Raw genomic sequence first — 16,789 nt, 5'->3', positions numbered from 1 at the left:
CTCTTTAATCTCTTATAACCATTTTATTCCATACTAAGCACGTCCCGTGCCAGTGAAGTCCAGTGTATTGCGGTCTTCAAGTTGCTGAATGCAGTGAGGGAGAGAGGAGAGGGTTGCCTGGACACGTGCAACCAGATCACTTGAAAGTTTCTTCTAGCTACTGCTCCTCTCTATGTCCCTCCCTGCTCTTGCTTCACAGCTAAGGAACTAACTTAGGTTTTGATGTTATCAGATGAGAGTGAGGAACTGAGGCCTGGTCTACACTATGGCATTAGAGTGACATATGCTGCGTTAGGTCGAATTTATAATATGCGTGTCTACACTACTGAGCCCTTTCCGATGACCTAAAGGGCTTGTAAAATCGACGCCTGTACTCCACCTCTGCGAGAGGCGTAGCACTAGAGTCGACCTTCCCGGGTCGAATTAGGCGTAGTGTAGACACAATGCTGTGCAATTTGATGGGATTGGCCTCCAGGAGGTGTCCCAGAGTGCTCCGATGTGACTGCTATGGACAGCACTTTCAACTCCACTGCACTTCAGTTCAGGCATGCAGTCACTTTGGTTCTGAGCCCACAGACATGCCGCTTCTATGAGCAGCTGCATGAGATTCTAGGCGGGGGCCCCACCAATACCCCAACACTCTCCATGGATACCTCCCAGGGGCCCCAGGCAGCCTCGGGGAACAATGAGGAGGACATTGTTGATGAGGAAGAGGAGGAGGAGGAGAATGTGCAGCAGGCAAACGGAGGATCCATTCTCCCCGACAGCCAGGACCTTTTCCTAATGCTGGAGCCAGTCCCCTCCCAGAACCTATAGTTGCAGGACTGTGATGATGGGGAACGCACCTCTGGTGAGTGCACACTTGTAATCACACTATAGGGGTTAAATGCAATTGTGGCTAATGTTTAATCTGAGGTAAACAATTGGGTAGCCAGTGGCAGCCAGTCCAGCTATGCAAAGCGTGCTCCCTGGAAAAGCCTGTTTATGTGCCAAGAGTTCCCTACCAAAAAATGTCCCTAGGTGTGCCCTGACACCTCCTTCCCTTTCTTGTGTGCTTACCATGACTGCCTGCAAACCGAAATCTGCTGCTCAGTGCTCTGCCATGTGTTGTACCTTACTGGTAGGCTCTTCTTTTAAAAGACAAAATATGGCCATGTACCTCAGGGAATGTATTTACTGCTGTGAAGTGTTTCATTCGTTGCAAGAGTTAACCTTCTGTTTTCAACAATGTATGTTCTGTAAGGCTATCCTTGTGGGGTTTTTTCCCTTGCAGCTGCAACCTTGTCTGTGGGTGCTTCCTCCAGACCAGCACAAAGGCTGTCCCAGATTGGAAGGCGAAAAAAGTGGACAAGGGAAAACATGTTCTGTGATTTGATGCGTTCCTCCGAGACTGACAGGGCCCAGCTGAATGCATGGAGGTGTACACTGTTGGAGAGCATATGCACAAGAGCATATGCGGGGAACAGGAAGAGGGCAGGAAAGCATGAGGGGAACAAGAGCATAACACACAAGAGGAGATATTGAGGCTTATGGGGGAACAAACAGATATGTTGTGGTGTCTGGTTGAGATGCAGGAAAGGCAGCTAGACCTTAGAGTCCCACTGCACCCAATGATGAACCAGCTGCCCTCCTCACCAAGTTCCATATCCTCCTCTCCCAGGCATCTTAGAATCCAGGGTGTGGGGGGTAGGGGGGAAGCTCCGTTATCCCTTGAACTCAACTCCAGGGGATGGTTCTCATTCCCACAGCTTTGATTGCTAGACAGTGCAGTTGTAATAAGCTACATGTCCTTGCCTCTCCTTCCCTGTGTTATCAGGACCTTAGACCTGGGTTATCTTTGCTATTCATTGCTGTCTTTGTTCAGTGTTTGTTAGCATAATAAAAATGCGTGGATTGAGGACAAGAGGCTCTTTATTCGTTGTGCACACTGTGATTGGTGGGGATTTAGTTTACAGGGAAGTACATGCAAAAAAGGGGGCAGCTTGGTAAGGAATAACACACAGAACTGTCACATCAGTGTTGGGTCATTCATGAAACTGGTTTTCAAAGCCTCTCAGAGATGCAGTGCGCCTCAATGTGCTCTTCTTATTGCCCTGGTATCTGGCTGCTCATAATTGGCAGCTAGGCAATCTGCCTCAACCCCCAACCCCACCAGAAACTTTCTCCCCTTACTTTCACAGATATTACGGAGCACACAGCGAGCAGCAACAATGGGAATATTGCTTTTGCTGAGGTCTAACCTAGTGAGTAAACTGCGCCAACGCCCCTTTAAATGTCCAAAGGCACATTTTACCACCATTCTGCACTTGCTCAGCCTATCGTTGAAATGCTCCTTACTGCTGTCCAGGCTGCTTTTATACAGCTACCTGAACCATGGGAGCAAGGGGTAGGCTGGGTCTCCAAGGATAACTATTGCCATTTCAACGTCACCAATGGTAATTTTCCGGTCTGGGAAGAAAGTTCCTTCTTGCAACTTTCTAAAGAGACCGGAGTTCCTAAGGATGCACACATCATGTATCTTTCCCAACTATCCTATGTGGATGTCAGTGAACCAGCCCTTGTGATCCACCAGTGCTTGCAACACCATTGAGAAGTAGCCCTTGTGATTTATATACTGGTTGGCAAGGTGGTCTGGTGCGAAGATAGGGATGTGCATTCCGTCTATTGCCCCACCACAGTTAGGGAACCCCAATGCAGCAAAGCCATCCACTATGTCCTGCACATTTCCCAGAGTCACTACCCTTCTTAGCAGAAGTGATTTGATTGCCCTGGCTACTTGGGTCACAGCAGCCCCCACGGTAGATTTACACACTCCAAACTGATTCCCGACTGACCGGTAGCAGTCTGGCGTTGCAAGCTTCCATGGGGCTATCCTCGCTCGCTTCTCAACTGTCAGAGCAGGTCTCATTTGGGTATTTCTGTGCTTCAGGGCTGGGGAAAGCAATTTGCAAAGTTCCATGAAAGTGGCCGTATGCATTTGAAAGTTCTGCAGCCACTGCTCCTCATCCCAGACCTGCATCACGACGTGGTCCCACCAGTCTCTGCTTGTTTCTTGGGCCCAGAAGTGGCATTCCACCTTGTCAACAAACCCAGCTGCCACTGCCAGCATGTGTGAATTGCTCCATTCCATGGCTTCCAGCATGGCTATTTGCGTGGCATCACATTCTTCCAATGCGCAGTGTTTGCAACGCTCACAACAACAGTGCACAGCTGAGCAGGGTCCATGCTTGCTGTGCTGTTGCATCTGCACAAGTAACCCAGGCTTAGGTGCAAAAATGATTGTTTGCCATTGCTTTTAGGGAGGGAGGGAAGGAGGAGGCAAGTGCATCCTGGGAGGCGGACGACATGTACCCAAAACAACCCGTGAAAATGTTTTTGTCCCATCAGGCATTGGGAGCCTAACCCAGAATTCCAGTCGGCAGCAGGAACTGTGGGATAGCTGCCCAGAGTGCATCGCTCCGTGAGTCGATGCTAGTCATGGTAGTGAGGAAGTGCTCCGCCAACGGAATGTGCACACTGGGGATATGCAGCATGAACTTTGTAAAATCAGAGACTAAATGTCAAATTAATTAAATTCAACCTAATTTCGTAGTGTAGACATACCCTGAGACTCTGCTTTGGTTTCTGCCACCTAAAAGATTGCAGTAAGAGAGTAAATGCCTTCCCCTTTAATGAAAAGGCAATCTATTTTTATCCTCTCAGTCTCAGGGTATGTCTACACTACGAAATTAGGTTGAATTTAATTAATTTGACATTTAGTCTCTGATTTTACAAAGTCACTGACCACCCCTATAATGGTAGCCAGTGGGAGGGGTGGGGGTCAATGGAGTCTGATGCCTGCTGTGTGACAGGGGTATAGGCCAAGATTTTCAAAGGCGTCTAAGTGAGTTAGGCACCCAAATCCTGTTGGAATTCAATGGGAATTGGGCATCCTGTGAAAATCACAGCCAGTAACCTTGCGTTACCCTGACTGATGTTAAGTTACAGGGGCCCAGAGAATAAAGACCAGTAGCTTAGCTGAGTGTCACATCTTTATTACACCCTCACCCTCTTCTGCGTGTGTGCAGAGCCCTGATACAGCAGGATTATTCTGGTTCTAGAGTTCAAGGGTGGGACAACATGACAGGAGTCCACACGGAGAGGCCTTGAAGATTAGTTCCACGTGGCTTCCAGGCATATCGTGCATGCTGGCATGAGGCACCGTGACTGACATCCTGTGCAGTTGGGCCAAGGATATTTTTAACCAGGTGCAAAGCTCTGTTATAAGGGCTTTGTTACATTTCCCAGGACTTGACCCTTAATTTCCTTCTTTAAAAACAAAACAGAAGACAAGGAAAGGGAGGAAAAGAGATTTAGACGTGAATGGTTAATCTCTGTTAATTTTCAGCATACTTCCACAGATGGCTGCAGATCTAAAACTCTGCAATGAAACAGCAGCACAAACACGCATTCATATAAATATCAAACAATGCTGGTATGCACTTAAAAACCAGCTTTGTTCTGCTGCTATTCACTAGGTGGTATTTGTTGTTCACAACTCCCAAAATTTTAAAAATGTTTAGCACAAATAATTTTGTCTGAATATTTGTATTGGTAGCACATCATGTGCATTATTTGAAGGTCATTATTCTCCTGTTTTAAAAAGTTTCACTCCTCCAATCAGGAAGCAGAAACAAAATCATGTGCCCCCTCCCCCCGCCCCGAGACCAATCACACATCAAACATAGTGTGTATTCAAAGTGAACAGTTGATAAACACCACTTTGGCTGAAAATTGTTTGTCTAAACTATTCTCGAAATATTTACAAATGAAAAAAACATTTGGAGAAATTGGGATTGATTTATTTTTACTGTGCTCCACAGTCAGATAAACTACACTATAATAATTCTACACTGAGGAGGAATTTCATAGTGCAAAACTAGTTCTTCTTCGAGTGCTTGTTCATGTCCATTCCAATCAGATGTGTGCCCGCGCATGTGCACAGCAGCTGGAAGATTTTTCCCATAACAGCCTCTGTCGGGTTGGTCTGCGCGCTCCCTGGAGTCGTGCCTTCATGGCACTCAATATAGAGCCCCGCCGACCCACCACCCCCTCAGTTCCTTCTTACCGTCAGTGACAGTTAGCTGAAACGTCCCATAGCCCTTGTTTAGCAAGTGCCTTTATCTCCGTTTTTTGTATATAGTTCTCTCTAGTTAGTATATAGTAGTTAGTTAGTTAGTTGGGGGTTCTCCCCCCCCTTCCAACTCCCCGGAACTGGGGTATGCCGCGGTCCCCGGGTTTCAAAACCTGTGAGGTCTGCGCTAAGCACATGCCAAAGACTGACTTGTCTAAGGTGCCTAGGTGAAGGTCACCAAAAGGACCAGTGTAGGATCTGCTGCGAGTTCCGTCCCAGAACTATTAAAGAAAGAGAACAGCGGCTTAAGGTTCTCCTAATGGAGGCAACTCTTTGCCCCCATTCAGACCCTGGGTCGGGGGACCCCACACCCAGCACGTCCTTGTCGGTGTGGAGTGCCCCGGCACCGTCATCCTGGGAATCGGTGCTGAAAAAGGACTCCTCCCGAGACGGTTGGCACCTGCATGGCTCCTCCACTGTGGATGCGTTCCTCCTCCCATGGGGAGGCCATCTCCAATATGCATTTCCGCCCATCCCTCTAATTCACAAGCTGCTTCTCAAGGTATGGAGGGAACAAGCTTCGGTGATAGTGATAGCTCCATTCTGGCCCCACCAGCACTGGTTCACATCACTCCAGGAAATATCAGTGGAAGCTCCAGTCACCTTGCCACTCTTCCCCGGATTTACTAACTCAGGATCATGGCCATCTCCGACACCCGAACCTTGAGTTGCTATACCTCAAGGCATGGAAGCTCCATGGCTGAACCCGATGGAGCTTTCTTGCTCATATCAGGTTAGACAAGTTCTCCTTGGCAGTAGGAAACCCTCCACAAGAGCCACCTACCTTGCCAAGTGGAAGAGATTTTCAATCTGGTTGGCGCAGCACTGTTCGTCCCCAATGCTCGCCTCAGTCTAATATAAATGGCACGATCTTCTCCATCTGAAGCAGCAGGGGCCGTTCATGTCATCAATAAGCATTCACTTGGCCACTATTTCTGCCTTCCACCTAGGCGCAGAGGGCTGCTCAGTCTTTTCTAACCCTATGGTCAGCCGCCTCCATAAAGGTCTCAACAGGCTATACCCACATGTCCAACAGTCTGTCCCAGCTTCAGACCTCAATCTGGTCCTTGTCAGACTTTGAACCTTTGACAATGTGCTCCCTGCTCTCTCTCTCATACAAGTTGGAGTTTCTGGTAGCAATAACCTCAGCCAGGAGAGTGTCTGAGCTCAAGGCCCTGACATCAGAGACCCCTTACACAGTGTTCTATGAGGACAAGGTTCAGCTCACACCCCACCTGGCTTTCCTCCCACAGGTTGTCTCCCAGTTTCACATCAACCAGGATATCTTCCTCCCAGTGTTTTTTCCTAAGCCACACTCCAGCGGCAGGGAGCAGAGGCTTCACTCATTGGATGTCCGCAGAGCGCTAGCCTTCAACATCGAGAGAACGAAGCCGTTCTGAAAGTCTGTCCAGTTATTTGTGGCAGTGGTGGACAGAATGAAAGGTCTTCCTGCCTCCTCTCAACGTATCTCGTCATGGATCACGTCCTACATTCGTGAGTGCTACAGCCTGGCGAAGGTGCCTGCACCTCCGATCACTGCGCACTCTACCAGGGCCCAGGCCTCTTCAACAGTATTCCTGGCGCAGGTTCCCACCCAGGAAATCTGCAGAGCAGCGACGTTATTCTCCATACACCCTTTCACCACCCACTATGCGATTACCCAGCAGGTCAGAGACGATGAGGCCTTTGGAAAGGCAGTGCTCCAATCAGTGGACGATTCCGATCCCACCTCCTGAACTTGGGCTTGTGAATCACCTGATTGGAATGGACATGAACAAGCATTCGAAGAAGAAAAATCGGTTACTCACCTTCTTGTAACTGTTGTTCTTCGAGATGTGTTGCTCATGTCCATTCCAATACCCACCCTCCTACCCCTCTGTTGCAGTAGCCGGCAAGAAGGAATTAAGGTGGTGGCTGGTTGGCGGGGCTCTATATTAAGTGCCACGAAAGCGCGACTCCACGGGGCACCCAGGCTGACCCGAAGGAGGCTGCTTGGGGAAAAAACTTCCAGCTACCGTGCACGTGTGCGCACGCACGCCTGATTGGAATTGACATGAACAACACATCTCGAAGAACAACAGTTACGAGAAGGTGAGTAACCGTTTTTTTTCTCAGTCTCTCATAACTTCACTTATTGCCATCAGTTTTACTCCCCAAATTTAAACTTATTCCTGGGCTTATTCCAGGATGAGGATTAGCTACATAATAAATTTCAGCTTTTAAAATTCAGCCTGCTATGAATTCTCATGTGCAAAAATGTGTCTTAAGTTGTTAATTTTTTTAAGTATTTCCACAAATTCAAAAAGATCAAGGTTGCTCTGCCTACAAAATCTGGGTTAGCAGAACATAACTGCCAGAATCTGGAGCAAGTGGTTGGTCAGTTTTGTTGGTTCCTTCATCTGATTGGCAGCTCCTCCACTAGTAATCAAATCCCCTAGTTTTCTGGGATGTTGTAGCTCCGGACTCAGTCATTAATAATAATGTGTAATTACAGATTTGGAAACAAAAACTGGGTTTTTCAATGTTGCGATCATTAGCCAGTGTTTGTTGGTTTATAGCGTAAGAGATTCAACTCTCAAGTATGAGTGTTTAATCTCACTTGTCAGTCTGACCAAACTGCATCATTGTTTATTTTAAAAGGGTTTCTACACGGACGACAATTATCCAATAGATCCGAATTAAACATAAATTCCATCCTGTTGCCTGTGTGATTTGTAACTTCCCTGGCTAATTGTCAAAGAGCATTGTGATCAAACAAGGGCTCTCTCCCCACTCTAAGCCATCTTCTCCTACCTGCTCTTACAGTGGAACTGTAATGCTCAATCTGTGATATTACAATCATTCCCATAGCAACAGACTGTGATGTTGCAAAATGACAATTATGACTTCACTACAGGTTCTGGCACAAGCAGAACCTGGGTTATATAGGATTATATAGATCCCAGCTCAAACAGCCAGGGTAACACTGAAGGGAATAATGAATAGTACTAGTAACGGTGGCAGGAATAGTGAATAGTACTAGTAATGGTGATGGGAATAATGAATAGTACTAGCAGAATAAATGGCTTTGGATAAATGTCTCTGGCCAAACAGCGCTAATAACCCACCTTGTTTAGACCTGGCAGATACTAACATGGTTTCTAGGACATGTGTGAACAAAGTGTTGTTGTTTTAAAGCACTGTGCTAGCCAAACTGTGCTCCCTCTGAGGTTAGTCTATGACATGATTTAGCTAGCACTGTTTTTAGAAAACAATCCCTTGCCATAGTGGTCAAGAAAACTGTGCCAACAGCAATTGTATTTAGACCATGGTGTGAGGCCAGGGCCAAAATTTTTGCATGCATGTTTCCATCAGTGTAGGAAACGCTTTTTCAATACTGTATAACTAATGTTATTAGGTAACAAGTGAGGGCCCCATCAAAGAGGTAACCCCACTTCTGGAGGACAGGACATCCTAGGGGACACATGCAGAATAATATGGGGGTGAGGGACTGGGAATAGAAAAGAGAGCCTTTCATCTCTAGGTTGTCCATTCAAATCTCCTCCAGATTGGTAGAGACTGAAAGCTACGGTATGATGACCATATGAAATAAGTCGGTGGTTCAGTCTAGTTTTTGCTGGACAGATAACAAAACCCAGAATTGCATCTGGAACTAACTGGCACCTTTGTTGGCACTCAGAAGAGATCCAAAGAGCTGAACCAGCACAGAGAAACTGAACGATTCTTTCATCAAGAGCGATGATTCCTCCTGTTCAGGCCCAGAGATGGGGTGGGATCTAAGCCTGAGCTGTTCCTGCATGTGCTGTCCCAGTTCCTACAGAGAGGACTAATTCATAGAGCTTAAGACCACAATTCCACTGCTTTCTACATTCGATTCTGAAAGACAGTATTCATATGGCATCAGAGTTAGGGTGCTTGTGTTATGATGAAATGTGCATTACTTTAAACTTGATAAGAATAATTTGTTTAGGTGGGCAGTGATGTCCTCAACTATTCATTTCCTGGCTTTTAAATGCTTGGGTTTTGCCAGTGATGTAATAGGTATGTATGTTATTGTTAGTCAGCAACTTTACGTGTCTTGTTAACTGCAGTTTTCTGTTTTTAAAATATCCATACTACAATCCCTTCACCCCTCCAGAGAATGCAGCCACCTCTAGAGAGGAACAGTGTTGTTTTACTGCACATAGCACACCAAATAGAAATTCAGGAAAGATGAATAGATTCATAAAATTTTTTTTTAAGGCCCAAAAGGACCATTATGATCTAGTCTGACCTGCTGCATCACACAGGCCATGTAATTCCTGCATCAAGCCCATAACTTGTGGCTGAACGAGAGCATATTTTTTAGAAAGACATCCAATCTTGATATAAAGACTTCAAGTAATGAGAAATCCACTGCATAATTTGGTAAATTGTTCCAATACTTAATTACCCTAACTGTTGAAAATGTGTACCTTTTCTCTACCCTACATTTAATCTAGCTTCCGCTTCCAGCCATTGGATCTCATTTTACCTTTGTCTGATAAGATTAAACAATTTTCTGCTCATATATGGAAAACAGGATCATTGTATCCAGCTGAAATTGCAGAAGTATTTTAGGCTGGCAGAATATATTTATCTGGGACACTCGGGTTAACGCCTCTACTTTTGCAAAAAGAACCATAGTCAAAACACTGATTTTAAGACTCTCCTGAAAGACAGTCACACTATCAACAGTGTCCTTTAACCCCACTCTGGGGAACTGGTTCAGAATAGATTCAAAAGGAAGAGTGCCACGTACTGCGTCACCACTTCCTGTAGTATCCTGCGTTTTCTTAGGGCTAGTCTACATTACGAGTGCTACAACGGCGCAGCTGCACTGATACAGCCGTGCCACTGTAGCACGTCTGGCGAAAACATTCTATGCCGAATGGAGAGAGTTCTCTCGTCAGCATAATAAAACCACCTCCGTGAGCGGCAGTAGCTACATTGGTGAGAGAAGCATGGGTCGGTGTGGTTCAGGATCCTGAACTGGGTTGGTCAAGACATTCTGGATGCTGAAAGACTGATGTTAGTAATACTAATTGGGAAGAATTATGGCTCTTCCTTTGCCTGAAACAGCTTCTCTACAGCAGGAGTTCTCACACTGTTTTAGAGTATAGATCACAGGTGAGTAGAGGGATTATCTCATGGATCACGTGCCCTTGTCGCTGTGATTGCCCGGGTCTCTCCCGCTCCCATCGGTAGTCCTATACCACCTCTCTGACATGTCTCTCTCACCAACAGAAGTTGGTCCAATAATAGATAATACCTTACCCACTTTGTATCTCTAGCAATTGCTTACTGGGAAAATTGAATGCATTTTTAATCCAATTTATTATGTGAAAACGAGAAGGATGGCTAGCACCATGCAGCCGTCATGCTCCCTGCAGATCCACCCATGGTCCACAGACCACAGCCTGAGAACTGCTGCTCTTTCCGAAGAACTTAAAGGAGCTGACAAACAAATCCATTATCTCCCTTGAAATTTCTTTTGCACATCTGTGCCATGTTAGGGTCTCACGAACCCCTCATGAGAGTTAATCTAACATTTATTCCACTCACTGTTACAGTTCCTCAGATTATTTCAAATCAGGAGCTGAGTGTCACCTGTGGTTATGTCCAAGCTTATCATATTTTTGATTAAAAGAAGGGCCTGCTGAACAAGCTGCTTCCCGGCATCTGCTGTTTACCAAGTTACCGAGTGACGTTTGTTGTGAAGTACTATTAGAGTACAAACTCACAAAAAGAAAAAGGGAACTGAGGAGCACAGTTGAATCATAATGAAGACAGGAAGCTGTTCATTCAGGTGTTGGTATGACTTATTGCAGTGCCAGGGTACTATCTGGGCATCAGAAGAGAGCATAGAGAGCTGAGGAACACAGATGACTTAAAGCAAAAATTCATGCACCAGGCAGGCCTCCTATATCTAAGGACTGTGCTAACTTCACAGAAGCTAAAAGATTAGCTCTGCTTGTCGACATACGTTAGTTCCAAAACAGAAAAGATTGTTTTTTTATTTCTTTTCCCAAGGGTTTTGACTGATCAAAAATTATACTTACACTGACATAAATTTCAAACAATATTTGAATTGTGGCTTTTTCTTTTAACAAAAGTGTAATGTAGAAAGTAAAAGGAAAAGAAACTTTTTAAAAAGTTCCTATCTAAATGACAAGTGTTCAGACTGAAAGCTGAATTCCTGGTGAGATACAGAGGCAGATTAGTTGTGCACACATACCGAAACCTACACTGGCTCGTTTAAACTGGCAGAATCAAATGAAATGGAAATGAAAGGCTGAAATCTAGCCCCTTGTAACTCCTCTTATTCGGCTTTGGTCACTGATGATGAGTCTTTCTGGTCATGAGGGTCAAAAATGGAATGTTTATAGTGTCAGATACGAAATTTTGTGGCTTTCTGATGATATTTTCTTCCCTTCAATGTCCCCATGTTCGGCCCCATTTTTTCCCCTTCTCTTCTGAATCCTTCTCTCTTTATTTCCTTTCTCTCTGTTCTGTCCCCTTCACTCTAGGGCCCCTTTCTCTCTTTTCACTCTAGGGCCCCTTTCTCTCTTTTCACTCTCCTTCCCCATGTTCTGCTCCCCTTTCCCTCTCTTTGGCTGCCTCTTCTTTTCCTTTCAATCCCTTTTCTACTTTGTCTTTCTCTTTCAGCCATTTCTCTTTGCTGCATCAATTGCTGATTATACGTGTCAATGTCAATATTGGCGGGCCCCACCCTTCCCCATTTGACACCAACTGGTATGTATTGCATCATACACTTGGGCGTGTCAGTTGCCCTAGCTATTGCACTGCCTTCCTTGAGATCTGAGACACATACTAATGGAAGGTTTCAGAGTAACAGCCGTGTTAGTCTGTATTCGCAAAAAGAAAAGGAGTATTTGTGGCACCTTAGAGACTAATCATACACATTGTAAGGAGAGTGATGACTTTAGATAAGCTATTACCAGCAGGAGAGTGGGGTGGGAGGAGGTATTTTTTCATGCTTTGTGTGTATATAATAAGATCTTCTACACTTTCCACAGTATGCATCCGATGAAGTGAGCTGTAGCTCACGAAAGCTTATGCTCAAATAAATTGGTTAGTCTCTAAGGTGCCACAAGTACTCCTTTTCTTTATACTAATGGAACTAGCATTGGCACCGACTTACCTAACGGAGCCCCATTATTGCCAAGTCTCCAAGCAATGGCTGGTTTACATTTCATATGAGTTACAGTACGTGGGCATGACCTTATTTACGGGTGGAGTTTCAATCTTAACTGATTTTCCTGGCATTTGATGCTTTAAGTCAGATCCTTAAAGGTTCATTGTCTGTACAAAATGCAAGGATTTAGTCACACAGTTGATGTTAATGCTAATAGGATTTTCACAGCAAACATTCAAACATCACAGTACAGCTTACTGCCCTATTATCTTAACTCTTTTGCTGATCTGCTGGTATTCAACATACCAGCCATCAAAATGGCATGTGCACGGCCATGTTCATATCCTCTCAGAGATCATATGACCTTCAGAGTTGTTTAGTGTGCTTCACACTAATTCACAGCCCATGAGTGACAATCAGCAGCATGCATGGGATTAAATATGTAATATTATGTATATTGTATGTATATATATATCTCCTTCAGTCTCTTAACACTGCAATCCTGAGCAGTCTCAGACCTTCTCACTCAAAACTCACATCACTTTTGTCTATCATCCCTTAATCCATGGTAAGTGTAATTTCTGGCCTGATTTTGTACCAATGATATCAATGAGAGCAAGCTCAGCCCCTTAGACTGTCAGCATCTCAGGGCAAGGACCTGGATTGTCTGTAAAATGCCATGCAGCTCTGGAGCACCGTTTGGATGATACACAAACATGATAGGTGTGCGTGAGTCTGTATTTCATGTTTTTATGTTAGTTACTAAGGAAAGAAAAATACAATGGTTAAAGATTGTAATGATTACATAACCTAGCCTTTTGGATTTGGAGATCTACATTCAAATTTATTTTAGATCACAGGCAAAATGAGTTTGATGGTCTCAGACTAGTCTCCAGTGGACATCTGTCTACATCACACAACCTAGCAGCCAGTCTGGCATAATTTGATATCACTAATGTTCTTTGGCTGTGAGAGGACCTGGCTTGGAATAGCTGTAATGCAGTAGGCCATTATGGAGGTGCACTAGGAAAGCAGTGTGGGAATTAACAATTGGAACTGCATGGCATTTCAGGTATATTGTCATAGTTTTGTAATGGTCCAGAAGCTGCTTCAGGTCAGGACTGAGAAAAACTGGCAGAGCCATGTGGAAGAAATTTTCCCAATGTCTGCTTGCAAAATATCTGTTACAAAAGGTCTTTCTCCACACATGCAATCTAATGGAATTGGAAAGTGATGGCTCAGTAAAACACTTTGTAAAACTCTTATTATTTGTCCAATGGAGAGCAATTTCCTTTGGAACTTAGATGTCTCATAAGGGAAACATGAATTTATGCAATTTATGAATAAATAAACGTGAATTTTGATCTGATGGGGGTGAAAAGCACACTAGACCCTTTGACGCCATTGCACGGACTTTTGACAGGAACACCTTATGACTATTCCTAACAAATTGTTAGATTGGCATTATTACACATAAGCATATTACAATGTTATAAGTTACTGGGCACGGACAATGAAAATACCAATGACTTTGCTTGTTACTTTCAAAGACAAACAAACACGTCTCAGCTGCATAATGGAAAAGTTCACTTTAAAAGCACTGCCAGGTTTCAGATACACACAAACATGTTCCAAACCTACTACATTTCAATTCTTTAAAGCTGTATAAACTAAAAGCAGACAGATTTTTAGCAATTTGTTTTTTAAAAAATTAAAAAGCACTGTCAGTCTGTACTGCCACACAGTTTCACCAGCAGCATATTCTAATTAATTTACGGTCCAATTTATAAATGCTTAAAAACTGGGCCAACATTTTCAAACTCAGGTTCCAGATGTCAAAATGAGCTGCTGGTGCTCTGGACCTCTGAAAATCAAGTCAGTTCTATTTAAATGCCTAAATATGGATCAAGGTGCCCAAATTTGAAAATTTTGGCCAAGAGACAAATGGATGGTCAGATCTCCTGCTGTCAGTGGATGATGGCCAGACTTCCATTCTCATCCTCCTTGACTTCTCTGCAACATTTGACGCTGTCAACCATGGGCTACAGCTGTCCTGCCTAAAACAGGTGGCAGCGGTACAGGGGACTGCACTAAAATGTTTTAAGTCCTTCCTGGAGGGACACATCCAATGAATAGTGATGGGAAACCGCACCTCCACCACTCAAGTTGTGGAGTTCCACAAGGATCAATTCTGTCTCAACATGCAGGCACTAGGTGAACCAGTCAGCTGATATGGACTTATGTAGCAGCAATATGCAGATGACGCAATGCTCTACCTATCCTTCACCACTTTCCACCATACCATTACCACCAAGATGGGCCAGTGCCTGGGCAAGATCAGCTCGTGGATGAAGAATAGCTGGCTGACACTCAATCCAAGCAAGACAGAGGTGATGCTGGTGGGCAGAGACAAGTGCTTTGCAGAGTTTGCAGTCATGGTGCAGTCTCCTTTGGTTGAAGGCACATCTCTACAATTGGTCAATTCAGTCTGTAGTTTAGGATTGCTCCTGGATTCCTCACTGATGCTAAACTCTCACGTAGCAGCACCCATTAGTATTGCTTTCCCCATTGCTGGTAGGCTAGGAGACTCCATTCCCCATCATGGTGGAGGATGACCTGGCCTCAGTTATTCACACCTTCATCGCCTCTCAGATGGACTACAGCCATACGATATACCCCTTCAGTACTTAGGAAGCTCCAACTAGTACAAAATGCCGTGTCTCCTCAGCCAGACAGGCTACAGCGAGCACAATAAATCTGTCCTCCATTCTCTACACTGGCTTCCCATAGAAAGTCAAGTCAAGTTCAAGGTTTCAATCCTTAAGGTGTTTAACGGCCCAGGACCCAGCATATCTAAAAGGTCCCTAAAGCTCTAGAAAGAAGACCATGGTCAACAACACTGCTTCTCAGGCTCAATGGAACTTTCTGTCATAATGGAAAAGTTCATCAGCGCAGGGGACAAAGCTTTCTCAGGGGCTAGTCCGAGACGGGGAAACAAATGCTCACAGGAACTAAGGATCATTACAAATCTCGCCACTTTCTGCTGCAAGTGCAAACTACATTGCTTTGACCTGCCTTCTCTAATGAAAACAGAGCAGCATATACACTTAAAACCCCCCCCAGTCATACCCAAAATAAAACCCCAGTGAAACAAAAGACTATTGTATGCACAATTCTCCCCCTGCAAAGAGGACAAGAGACAGAACCACATGTAAAAGATGTTAGTCTGGGAGATGCCTGATGGGAAGGTACTAAGATACTACTGAGATGAGGGCGGTATAAGATCCTATACAGAATAGAATGGGAATTTAAAATAAAATTCCTGACCAGACCTTTTAACTATTGCAGCAGAGCGAGCCTCAGCATCTAAAACCAAAAAATTCTCCTCGGACAACTGGAAACCTTGCAGGAACTTAATGGGTGTGGAGGACACTCAGCACCTTGATAGGTCAGGTCTTTGACAGTATGGAGCTATTCCTGTTTTCTTCCCATGACCATTGTGCACTCTCTTGGGTCATAAGCTAAAGAGTGGCAGGCTCAAGGGGGAAACTTTTTGCGTTCAAGTGCCTAATTCATCAAAAATCTGATGGGTCTGGATTGCTCCAAGTGCCAGTCTCACACACTATCTCCTTACCTCTGTCCCCCTCCCTACGGTGGTGCCAATTAAGTGGGTTGGAGGGTGTGTGTGAATGCTTCCCCCAAGGTTTTTGCACTTGCTCAAAGTTCCATAGGCTGCTGAGCCAGGGTGGGGAGCAGGGCCGGGCCCCCTTTAAGCTGTGCTCCTGTACTAAATCAGTATGGCAGCTGCTGGAGCGGGCCAGAGCATTGCCACCCGGCGCTTGGGCAATCTGTTCCTGTACCGCACAGCACTGGGCACTAGCCAACACTTTGACTCCTGGGGCACCAGCTCATACTGTGTGTGGGTAAGAGAGAGGTGGCTGAGGGAGACCCAAGGTCCTTGCCAGGGGGAGGGGAAGAGACAAGTGGGGTGGGGGGCTGGAACTGGGTCCTGCTAGGGGCAAAGAGCAGGGACTGGATTTTGCCCCCTACCCTGAACTCTCCACAATGATACATTTGCTCCGCAGGGCCTAGGACCAGGTCCAGTGCAATGACAAGTGGGGGTGCAGCCACACAGCCGGGCTAGGCAGGGCAGGGGCCCCCAGGCAGAGGAAGCCGAGCCAGGGTTAAAACCTGACCCTCTCCCAGCCCGGCCCCTTGCAACCCCAAACCTCCCCGCCGCCTCCAGCCGCAGGGGGCGCCCTGGCTCTGACATTATACCCCGCCCCCACATCTGCCCTCTGCTCGTTCCCCCCTCCCCCCCGTTTCCGCCGCTTCCCCTCTCCATCCCCTTCCCCTCTCTGGCGTGGCCAGCCAAGCCCCGCCCCGGGGCGCAGGGATCTGAGCTGCGCTCCGCGCCAGGGACTCCTCCCCCAGCCTCA

The sequence above is a fragment of the Chelonia mydas genome, chromosome 6 (genome assembly GCF_015237465.2).
Source record: "Chelonia mydas isolate rCheMyd1 chromosome 6, rCheMyd1.pri.v2, whole genome shotgun sequence".
In the NCBI taxonomy this organism is placed as follows: Eukaryota; Metazoa; Chordata; order Testudines; family Cheloniidae; genus Chelonia; species Chelonia mydas.
This window is presented reverse-complemented; position numbering follows the sequence as displayed.